The following is a 12332-nucleotide window of genomic DNA, read 5'->3' as shown; positions in this document are numbered from 1 at the left end:
CCCATCTACCAGTCGGTGTCAACGTGGTCCTTCTTAAAGAGCTCAGGAGTTCTGATGCTTCCTGTGGAGGTGGGAAATGAAGCCATGCCCACAGCGGCTGGTCCTCATGACTGAGGTTAAACCTGGGCACAGAGACTGGCTGGAAGGGGCTCTTCCTCTGGACCAGTTCAAGTGGCTCCGCTTCACCTGAAGATAAGCAGGAACGTGCTCTGGGGCAAAATCCACCAGTGGTCCCTTCTCTCTAACGCCAACGCGCATGTGCAGAGGGGTTCACGGTGACTGAAGCACTTGACGGTGAATTACCATTCAGTCCTCACAATAGCCTGTGAGGTGAGTGGGAATGGTCCTGATCTCTGCCTCGTACACGAGAAAACTGAGACTTAGAGGGAGGACGTGAGTTGTGTAAGGGGCACAGTTGGGCCTGAGGGGTCTCCTGGGCTGGCAGGCAGTATAACACGACCAGGTCAAAGTGTAAGAGAGGGAGGCTGACTGGGATGTCTCTTGGGTCCTTCCTGACCTAGTCTCCAGGCTGGACTCCCAGCTCTCACCTCTGTGGCCACCCACAAGCCCAGCATGGTCAGGGCTGAAAACTCAGTCCTCTCACTTGTCCTGTCCCACCCTCTCGGGTGAGGCCTTTTTCACTCAACAAAAATTTCCCGAGTGCCTCCTGTGTGCCAGGCACGTCCTAGCACTGAGGATACAGCCATGAGTGACACACCGCAGACCTCTGCCCTCCTCAAGGTTCCACCCCCCCCCATTTCTCCTCCGCCGCTCGGTGTGTGTTGGAGGTGGAGGCATGGTCAGAAGAGCTGGAGCTGTGAGTCCATCATCCAGTGTTGAAGAAGCAGCAGGTAAGCTTTCTCCTCTCCAGGGGCAGGGCTGTGCAGAGGGACCTTTCCCAGTGGGAGCCCCCCACGGTCCTCTCACGATGGACCCCACACAGGTGTGCTGAGCCACATGCCTGGGAGATGGCTGTTAAAACACTGACTGAGATCGCCGAACGCCAGACATTATCTGGCCGTGTCTCATCAGAGGGCAACAATTCTCCATGTTCCTCCTGGCATCCCCCCATCCCACATCAACCCTGAGGGGATATTATAGAGTCCGAGAGCCCAGATGGAATCCAAAGACTTGGTCATGGTCCTGGATGTGCCTCTTAACGACCTGTGTAATCTTGGGTGAATCATTCTGACCTTTGCCTTCTGTCTTCACTTACACCATGATGGGTACCCAAGGTAGCTTCCAGCTCTAGAACCCTCTGACACCCATACATCACTGAATCCCCGTGTTATAATTGTGCTGGGGGCCAACGCCTCTCTTTGGGTTTTGCTCTTTGCCTAGAAAAGGGTGTTGCCGTGTCCAGCTTACCCTTTTTGCTTCCTGAGAAACATGGGAAAGAGTCTCAGTTGAATCTGTGAATTTCGGGCTCTTCTAGCTTTGGAGCCCAGCCCAGAGGCAAGAAAGAGCGTGAGTTAGAATTGTTATAATGGTTTTGAAACCCACACTTCCTGTCAGTTCTTTCCAAGTCTGGTGTTAAATGAACAAGCTCAAATATGAATGTTAACAAGGATGACTCAGGCCTAGAGAATGTGGTAGCATGATTCTGGCTTTAAAGAATGGCAATAAAAGGACTTTTCTGATCCATCTGTTGACAAAAGACAGCAAGAGATCATTAATCTAGTTCACTGATCTCCAAACAGTTTTGATTCTGTACCCTTTTGATAAATGTTTTTGAGCATGCAAGCATTCCTAATATATGAATATATATTTGGAAATTATAGGCATGTAATATTATACCTACAGATGAACATATAAAATATACACAGGGGAAGAAAATTAAAAGAACAAGATCAAGACAAACTCTTGTCAGCCGAACACATTATCTTTGTCACATTAATGTAATTTAGTAGGTTTTTTGTTTTTGTAATACAGCAATTTGAAAGTCCAATTCCAAGTCTAGTTTGTCTAAATTCTTGGTCTCTAAGATCTGTTGTAACTGAAAAAGTTGCAATGCAAAAATATGTAGATCTAAATGGAAGACATCTATTGTTGGAGGGCTTGTAATTGAGGACTTGACCAAATCTAAATTGGAAACTTACAAGACTGAAGGTGGTGTTACCATGTTACTGAGCCCAACCTTGTGCTGCTCGCCACATGACAGGCCAATAAACTGAGAGACAAGTTGTGGGGGCAAGGAACAGCGACTTTATTTCAAAAGCCAGCAGACCAAGATGGTGGACTAGTGTCCCAAAGAACCATCTCGCCTGGGTTTGGATGCTAGTTTCTTTTATAGAGCAAAGTGGGGAGGTGGGGAAGTAAATTAAAAAGGCCTTAAGTTGTTGCAGCTATTTCCTGGTTTCGGCCATGCACTGGAGGGGAAGTGTTAATACCTTCTTTCCTTCAGCCACCAGCAGGTGGGCCAGGTCAGTATGTTTCCTGGAAGCTAAACAAAGGTATTTTAGTTAAGCTCAGGCATGGGAGGCGGGGTTCCTGGAGATGGGCCATTGTGTATACTTTAAGCTAAAGGCAACATCCCTTTAGTGATGACCTTGTAGCAAAAGCAATAGAATACAGAGATTAAAGTGAAAGAAACAGATCCAACATGGTGTCAGATTTGTTACCCTTCCTGCCAAAGACCCTGTACCCCACTAAATCATGTTACACAAATATATAACCATAATCCAGGTATGAACAGTTCCCCCAAAGACCCTGTTTTTTGGTAGAACAATAGGTCAATGTTTATATTTAACTCTTAAAAAAAACTTAAATTTTTTGAAAACTCACAGCTGAAAGGAAATAGGTACTAATGTCTTTCTTTTGATTAAGACACTTCAGGGAGCTTGGGGCTTCAGACCACTAGAGCAATGGTCCCCAAACAATGTGGCCCAGTTTCATGAACCTCAGCACACTAGCAAGTAGAATTGACTAAGAAAAGATAGTGCAAATAGCTTTTAAAAATGAATTTTCAAAAAAAAAAAGTGGTATTACATTCAATGGAATATTATTCAGCCTTAGAAAAGAAGGAAGCCATGCCATTTGTGACAACATGGATGAACCAGAAGGACATTATGTTAAGTGAAATAAGCCCGTCTCAGAAGGAAAAACACTGTTTGATTCTACTTGTATAGAGTATCTAAAATAGTCAAAATCATAGAAGAGACTACAGCAGTGGTTTCCAGGGGCTTGGGAGCCTGGGAAATGGAGAGTTGTTATTCAGTATGTATAAAGTTTCAGTTATGCTGGATGAATATATTCTCTCTAGAGATCTGCCATGCACATCATGCCTATGGTTTACAATACAATCTTGTGCATGTCACAATTGGGTAAGAGAGTAGATCTCATAGTAAGTGTTCTTACCAAACCAAAACTAAAACGAACAAAACCAAAAGGTCATAAGGAAACCCTGGGAGGTACTGGGTCTCTCTATTGCCTTGATTGTAGGGATGGCATCACGGTTGTTTTGCATATGTCCAAACTCATCAAATTGTACACACTAAATATGTGTGGTTCTTTGTAACCAATTATACCTCAACAAAGCTGTAAAAACTGGATTTGTATTTTATTATTTCAAGTGGCATCTATGTCTGTTGAGCAATAGTAAATACATGTAGGAGACACATCTCATCAGTCGACAGGCAAGGAATTAGGCAACCTTGCAACTGCAGTCCTCGACCACAGCCAAGCCCCCATGAAAACACTCCCCTAGAGGGAGGAAAAGCACTTGGGAATAAACATCCAGACCTCTTAGTGATTGTCTTAAAAATCCAAGCCTATTACATGTGACAAACCTTACACTAACCAAAGGGGCTTGTGGTAAAGCAGGCATTGTGAAATTATAAGTCCTATCCTAGTTCCAATCAGTGTGCTGAGTGGCACTTGTGACCTTGTGGAGCAAAAAACAAGGTACAGTAGAGAGGGATACAGCTAAAATGCTTGCACTGAAAGAGAACCATCCGTGGTCTGAGATGCTAGGGTGTCCCCTCCTGCAGGGGTTCTTTAAGTTAACTGGTCATATGAAACACCTGGGCATACCCTTAAAGCGCAGATTACAATTCAATAGGCCTGGGATGGGCCCTGAGATTCTAAATTGCTAACAAGTTCCCAAGAGGCACAGGTGCTGCTGGTCCAAGACCACACCCTTAGTAATGAGACCCTACCATCTATGAGTCTTCAACAGGGGAGTCCAGTCTTTCCTGAGCCTTTCTCAGTTAGCTGGCAGCAACCAACAGTTGTGGAATCCAACAGAGGTCGGCATTGGTGAGCTATATGTAAAGCTCAGAAGCTACAGGTAGTAACTAACTAAGGTGGTAACTAATTATCAGGAGGTTGACTGCCCAACCAACTAACCACACCTCAGTATTACTTCCAGCCCAATCAGGCGGCACCTTTGGGTCAAACTTCTTTAAATCCAATTCTCATCCCCCTCCAAGGAGCGGATGCAGCGGTCAAGCAAGGAAGAGCCCTGCAGGGGGGCACCGCAGCGCTCCCTGCTGGCGGGAGGAATCCCCAGCAGGAGACAGGATGCTCTTTAGGAGAAGAGGCAGCAGCTGAGCAGCCAAAGATGGCGCTAAAGACAGAGGAAGTCGGGCTACATCTCTGCTCCAGCTGTCTGCACAAAACCCTTCCAGGGTAGCTCTTCGTAGAAAGTCCCCCTGTGACCTGAGGCACCAGGGATGCAGCTCCAGTGGGAATAAGCCAGCTCTCACGTGCTGGGCAGGACTGGTTCCATCACCCACACCTTGAAGGTAAGACCAGGAGCCCCAGGGGCAGCCATTTCTTCCTGTCGCGACCACTGTGGCTCTTCCCCGGCCTCTCCTTTTCTGAAGGAAGCTACCCTCTGTGATTTTAAGGCAATACCCTGGCCCGCACACTACTGTGAAGTGGCAAGAAACTGCTGTAGTCTTTCAAAGAGAGGAGATAAAAGATTCATCTGCTTTCTGGCTGGGTCTCCCCTCCTCAGCAGCAAGAGAAGCTGTTAGACTTTGCTGAAGCAAAAGCAAGTACCCCAACCCCCCAGGTAAATGTGTGCAACCCTGTTTTTCCAAGAGGAAATGAGACGGGTTTTCTTCAAAAGTTTCCTAAAGTAACTGTGAATTAGCTTGTGATGCTCTTAAAGGCATCTGCTCAGAGATTCACACTTGGAGCTGACTTTCCAGTGAATCGTCTTAGGAGGCTACAAGGCTGATTTCCCCATTTAGGATGAGCTGCCGGAGCCTCCTGCTTCCCCTTACCGACCCCTGGCTATTGTGTTACAAATGGCGATAGTGGAGGGTGGATCTGAATGATTGAGAGCAAAGGTCAGGACTAGTTTGCTCACCTTCTCATCCCCAGGACACCGGTCAGCACTAAATAAATATTGGACGAGTTCATGAATCGCCAAATTTCTGCTTTAGTAAATGGAACTAGCAGGTCAGCCTCTCTGCCAGTTAACACGTCTGGGTGAATACACGTGGTCCCGCCACGCCGCTCACCTTGGGTCCTTCCACCTGGAGCCCGCGTATTTGGGCGCTGGCTGTCTCAGCTGTGCCGGTTCATTTTCCCTTTGGCCGCGCTGCTCTGCCTCTGGTCGTTTATTAGCCTGGTAGGCTCAGGCTCCTCTTAGAAACTGCCCGGACGCTAGCTCTGCTTCCCTGCTTGCAGAGGACAGGCAGGAGGAGCCTCGTCTTAGGGCTCTCATCAGGCACCACTGTCACACTGGCTCGTGGGAGCCATCAGAAGGTAGAGCTTTGCCATATTTACCTTGAAGCCCAACTGGAATAGAGTTCAAAACCTTCCTCTACTGCCTTATCCCCTTTGTTTCTCTTCCCTCTGCGCCCAGGCTGAGGGATTTTTAAACTTGAAAAGGTATTGGTTCAGAACTGAGCATCCCAGCCTAGCATGTCAGTGCAGCAATGGCTTCTGGGAAGTGGCCAGAACACACCTGGAGCCACTGGGGACACAAGTCACTAGCCTGCCCTAGACCTCGTCTGGTGTCACCTCCGTGTCGTCTTAGGGTCATCCCACCACTAGGATGGATGTTTACCCAGGATTCAATTTTCACGGAGCCTGGCCCTCTAGCGGTATTCATAACAGCTGGAAGGCGCAATGTTCCGAGTCAATTTAATCAGACAGTTCCAGATGTTTCCTTTCAGTTGGCCAATTGTGTGTATCTGATGCATTCAGGATGCCTAGGAGAACGCCAGGAGCTCTGAGGACCTAATCAACAATAGACATGCTTAGGCAGTGTTTGCCAGGGGTTAGCCTGGAGGGAAGGATGAAAGGGTGGAGCACAGAGGATTTTTAGGGCAGTGAAACTACTCTGTATGATACTATCAGGATGGATACATGTCATTATATATTGTCCAAACCCATAGAACGTACAACACCAAGAGTGAACCCCAATGTAGACTGTGGGCTTCGGGTCCAGAAGTTGTAACAGTTGTTCCACTCTGGCAGGGGATGTCGATATTGGGGGAGGCGAGGCATGTCTGGGGGCAGGGAGCATATAGGAAATCTCTGTACGTTCCCCTCATTTTTGCTGTAAACCTAAAACCACCCTACCAAACTCTTAATAGACAGGGTTCCCTCAAAGGTGGAGGGGTATGATGGGCAGAGACTGGGTTGGCAGCTGAAGAATGGCTGCGCAGATTCGGAGGTGAGCGAGGAGCCTCTCCCCGGGTGCCTTGTTGATGATTTTGAGGCTCTGAGGTACGTCTGCTCCTCTGAGAATGAGGTACAGGAATAGAAAGTCATGGCTTAGGACCTGGAGCCCAGGGGACGCCCTCTGGCGGATCTCGATGTGAGGGGTGGCTTGTCTGCACACGGGGAGGGCAGGAAAGGGAGGCTGTTGTCGGTTTATCACAGATACTCATCTAGGGCACCTCCACCCACCACCCTGCCTGCCCCTCTGCTCCCTCCCTCTCGGGGAACAGGCACTGAGTGAGCGAGGCATGAAACTCTATGTCAGGCGCTTTGTTTATTCTGGAGCTGATTGTGAGCAAGGCTGGGCCGCCCTATCTGCTTTCCTGTGGCCCAAACACCTGCTGGCACGTGGCCCGGCGTGGGCAAGCCTGGAATGAAGGCTCCACGGTGTCTGAGCCTTCAGGCTACCACGTTGGCTGATTCCCACCTGCGGTGATTTGTTCATTCCTGGGGGTCGCTGGGGGCTGGAAGGGTGGGGACACTTCAGGATGAACTTCCTCATTTCTTGTTTGAACTCCTACAGTTTGGTTGAATTTCTTAAGGACCCCGCTCAGTGGTTCTCGGACGTGGCGGTACATTGAAATCGCCTGTGCGAGTCTTGCTGATTCTGATGTAATTGGTCTGGGGTGTGACCTCTGCAGTGGAAATGTTTAAAGCTCCCTCAGATGATTCAAGTATTGGGGAAAGGGGACTTTACTGGCCCAGCTGAAGCATTTCTGGATCTGATGAGGATTAAATAATCTGACGCTGGAACTGCCCTCATCCGCTTAGTCCAAAGCAGGGGTGACTTGGAGAAGAAAGATTAAATCTGGATGCTTCTGTGGAAACCTTCCTTATTTTCTCTCCATGTTTTTTAAGGGTAAATCCACCAGGTGACCAGTCTCCTCCCTTTTGAGTAAAGGATTTAAAAACCCTTTTGACACACGTTATATATCAGGTAAGATACAGTATGCCCAGTGAAATCTGAATTTCAGAAAACACTGAATTTTCTTAGTGTAAGTATACCCTATGCAATATCTGGGATATACTTATACTAAGAAATTATTCAAATTCAAGTGGGCATCCTGTATCTTTATTTTATAAATTGGAAGAATGTAATAGATAAATGGAATTCTTTTTATTACAGATGACAAAAACCCAACTCAAACTAATTCAAGCAAAAAACTAAATGGGTTAGGTAACTGAAAAGTGCATGTGTTGGGGCTGTACTTAGATGTGTCCAGGGAGCTCTCTTTGTACTTCTTAGCTCTTCTTTTCTCCATCCAGGTCTTCCTAAATAGAGGGAAATAAGGCCCTTGGGGGCTCTGGCCTCGCATAGTCCTAACAGCTTGTGATCCCAGTGCAAGAGAAAGTCTCTCCCGAGCGCTGTAGAAACAGGCAAGGCTGATGTTTGTGGCTTGAACCACACATCTACCCTGGAACCACTGTGGCCAAGAAAGTTGAGTAGTGGGTTTGCTGTTGTGTTTATCCATGGCCACCCCTGGGGCTAGAGGGGTGGTCATTCTCCAAATCACAGGGACCGATCAGCATTACGATAGACTGGGGTATGAGTGGTTTTCCAAGGGAAAGTATTTTGAGCAAGCATACATCTACTCCATGCAAAGAGGAAACGCTCTTCTTTTTTTTTATTAATTTTTATTGGAGTATAGTTGCTTTACAGTGTTGTATTAGTTTCTGCTGTACAGTAAAGTGAATCAGTTATACATATAGCCACTCTTTTTTAGGTTCCCTTCCCATTTAGATCATCACAGAGCATTGAGTAGAGTTCCCTGTGCTATACAGTAGGTTTTCATTAGTTATCTATTTTATATATAGTAGTGTATATATGTCAATCCCAATCTCCCAATTTGTCCCATCCCGCCTTCCCCCCTTGGTAACCGTAAGTTTGTTTTCTAGAGTCTGTGATTCTGTTTCTACTTTGCAAATAAGTTTATCTGTACCATTTTTCTAGATTCCACATATAAGCAATATTATACGATATTTGTCTCTCTCTTTCTGACTTACTTCACTCTGTATGACAATCTCTAGGTCCATCCATGTCGCTGCAAATGGCATTATTTCGTTCCTTTCTATGGCTGAGTAATATTCCATTGTATATATGTACCTCATCTTCACTTCTTGCTCGTCCCAAATGTGAGCATCCACTGCCTAAGGAAAAGAGGGTCTGAATTAGTTGGGATGGCTGTGAGGTCAGAAAGAGTGGACGACTCTCTGAGGGTCTCTAAATGAACTTCACAGTTGCTCAGTTGTTCTAGCAGGAGAGCATGCATACCTTGCTAGCTCTCTGCCATCCAGAAGGTCTCCTGCATCAAGAAGAGACCAAGGTCTTTTTTTTTTAATTTTTATTTTATATTGGAGTATAGTTGATTTACAATGTTGTGTTAGTTTCAGGTGTACAGCAAAATGATTCAGTTATACATATACATGTATCTATTCTTTTTCAGATTCTTTTCCCATATAGGTTATTACAGAGTACTGAATAGAATTCCCTGTGCTATACAGTAATTCCTTGTTGATTACCTGTTTTATATATAGTAGTGTGTATATGTTAATCCCAACTCCTAACTTATCCCTTCTGCCCACTCTTCCCCTTTGGTAACCATAAGTTTGTTTTCTAAGTCTGTGAGCGTTTCCGCTTTGTAAACAAGTTCATTTGTATCATTTATTAGATTCCACAAATAAGTCATATTATATGATATTTGCCTTTCTCTGTCTAACTTACTTCACTTAGTATGATAATCTCTAGGTCCATCCATGTTGCTGCAAATGTCATTATTTCATTCTTTTTTATGGCTGAGTAATATTCCATTGTGTGTGTGTGTGTGTGTATATATATATACATATATATATGTATATATCTCACATATTCTTTATCCATTTATCTGTCAGTGAACATTTACGCTGCTTCCATGTCTTGGCTATTGTAAATAGTGCTGCAATGAACAGTGGGGTACATATATATTTTCAAAGTATGGTTTTCTCTGGATACATGCTCAGGAGTGGGATTGCTGGATCACATGGTAGCAAGGTCTTTAGTGTGTCACTTAGGGCGGGGGCCAGAGGGCCAGTGCTGCCTTTGCTGGGCGCATCCTTCCTCCAGCTTTGTGCACCCTTATGGCCGTGAAAGTGGGAAACCTTTCAATCTGCTATGGTTGAAGACGCCCACTTCTGAAGTCTGAATGGCTCATCCACAACATTCTGACTGCACTATGCCTTAGGAACCTTACCAAGCTGACACCTGAAAATTCTCTGGCCCTTTGGGTGCTGGTGAATTATGCTCCAGAGGAAACAGGAGAGCTTTAGGAGTTGCCCACTTCTGTTTTGTGTTGTGACCTTTTTGTTCATGGGACTCGCGTTTGAGTTCTCGGCTGTCCTGCTAGAGCATAAGCTTCTCGAAGGCAGAGATTCTTTCTTCTCTTCTTTCATTGGGTCCAGTGTGGCGCTTTGTTGGATGTATTAAGTTACTAGAAAGATGGGGAAGAAGGCTCCATTATCCTTGTCCCCAATTCTCATAAACCAGCATTCCCATTAAACACACCTCTCCATCAGGGAGTGCATATCAGAATCAACATTTTCAAACAAAATTGCCTATCTCATGCTTTAAGAAATTCTGATTGAGAAGGTGGGGATATTGGGTTGAATTGGAATGTACATTTTGGTTTTGGAAGAGTCTACCAATAATTCTGATAAACTGCTCTCTTCTTCCCACAAGCCGCCTTCAACTGAAAATAGTTCTGAAAGAATTCTCTTCTGTGGCTTAGAATATCACAACTAAGTCTGGGGCTTCCCCGGTGGTACAGTGGTTAAGAATCCACCTGCTAATGCAGGGAACACGGATTCGAGCCCCGGTCAGGGAAGATCCCACACGCCACAGAGCAACTAAGCCCGTGCATCACAACTACTGAGCCTGCGCTCTAGAGCCTGCGAGCCACAACTACTGAGCTTGTGTGCCACAACTACTAAAGCCCATACACCTAGAGCCCATGCTCCGCAACAGGAGAATCCACCGCAATGAGAAGCCCACACACCGCAACGAAGAGTAGCCCCCACTCACCACAACTAGAAAAAGCCCGCCCACAGCAACAAAGACCCAACGTAGCCCAAAATAAATAAATAAAATACACACACACACAAAGTCTGGAGCAATAATGCCTCTGGTTCGATTTCAACACATCTTCACACTATGGTATACCACCATTGTGTTGGAAATAATTTAGTAGAAATGTCAGCCAAGTGGAATTGCATGTCACTAACCAATTCTAGTCTTATATTTAGAAGTACTTTCTTGTAAGCACAAAAAGGAGATTTCTAGAAAAAGTGGTTCCTTAATTGAAGGAGGTTCCCCTTCTTACGATGATTTAGATTTAGTTCCGACAGAGCTTGAGGGCGGAACTCAAAGTTCTTTTTCCTCTGGCTCCTGAAAAACAGGTTGTGACATGTTTCCCCATGAAGTCTGGGGATAGAACTACCATTGGCAACATGGATATTAAATTTGGGGATGAATGAATGCTCTGTTTGTTTTACTTCATGTTACAATGAATAAGAATCAAATCCTGCCCAATAATGTCAAAGAGAAGTGGGGCCTGGGAAGCATAAAATCGAACAATCTCCATGAGCTGGGCTCAGTGTGGGATTGCCAGGCTGGCAGAATAGGAAAGGAAAGTGTTGAGTGAGAGCTCGTGGATGAGAGACCTAAACCCAGGACTCTGACTCACCTGTGTAGATTCCACCTGTCGACTCCAAACTTATTCCGGTGTCGCAGCTACAGCAACCACAGAAGAGCTTCCCACACCCAAGTCTCCTCCATCCCCGTCCCACTCAGCTCAAGGTAAACCACTCCTCTCCAGAATCAGTGGGAACATAGCTACATTCAATGGTTATCTGGTCCCAATGCTTAGGTCTTAAATGATAACAAATGAATCAGAATCATTCAAGAAGTCAGGGGCTTCTCCCACCCCTGCTCCTGACACCCTCCCCCATCAAATAAAAACCGTATTTTCCAGTCGCTAAGTTTCCACATTGCAGGTTTATACATGAGGACATTAATGTCTAACCAAATCCATTATTTTCAGATTCATACTTGAACTGAAATGATGATAATACTTTAAAAAATTTTTTCCCATTGGATTCCTTCTCTAACAGTGGAAACCTTTCCACTGAAATACAATTATAGGGTTTCCGTGTCCTACCCTCCCGAGGGATTTGAAGTCATTGTCCAAAGAAGCCATTCACAAGCCCCAAATTTCTCTGAAGACCTATGACTTAACCTTGAAAACCACTGAAACTTTTCTTATTCTACGTCATAATAGATCTGGGCTTATTTTACTATAAAATAAGATTTTAACTCATTAACTGTCAGGAAAGCTGAAATAAACAATAAATGATATCATATAACCCTATATTAGGCTTATAAAAATTTTAAGAACATAGACTCACATAAATATGTAGAAAATAACAGTGTTTTCTCACTGCTATACAAGTTATGACTGGTAATTACTAAGGAGAGCTGCCCAGAATAGTGTCAAAGAATTGGTATAGTATAACATTTGGGGCCACTTTTAGTATATATTTACTCAGACAGTGAAGTTGAATGGTAGACTGAAAAAGTTCCTGATCCACTGTATCTTTCACCATATTGCAGAGTATTCATC

Source organism: Globicephala melas, chromosome 2 (genome assembly GCF_963455315.2).
Source record: "Globicephala melas chromosome 2, mGloMel1.2, whole genome shotgun sequence".
In the NCBI taxonomy this organism is placed as follows: Eukaryota; Metazoa; Chordata; class Mammalia; order Artiodactyla; family Delphinidae; genus Globicephala; species Globicephala melas.
This window is presented reverse-complemented; position numbering follows the sequence as displayed.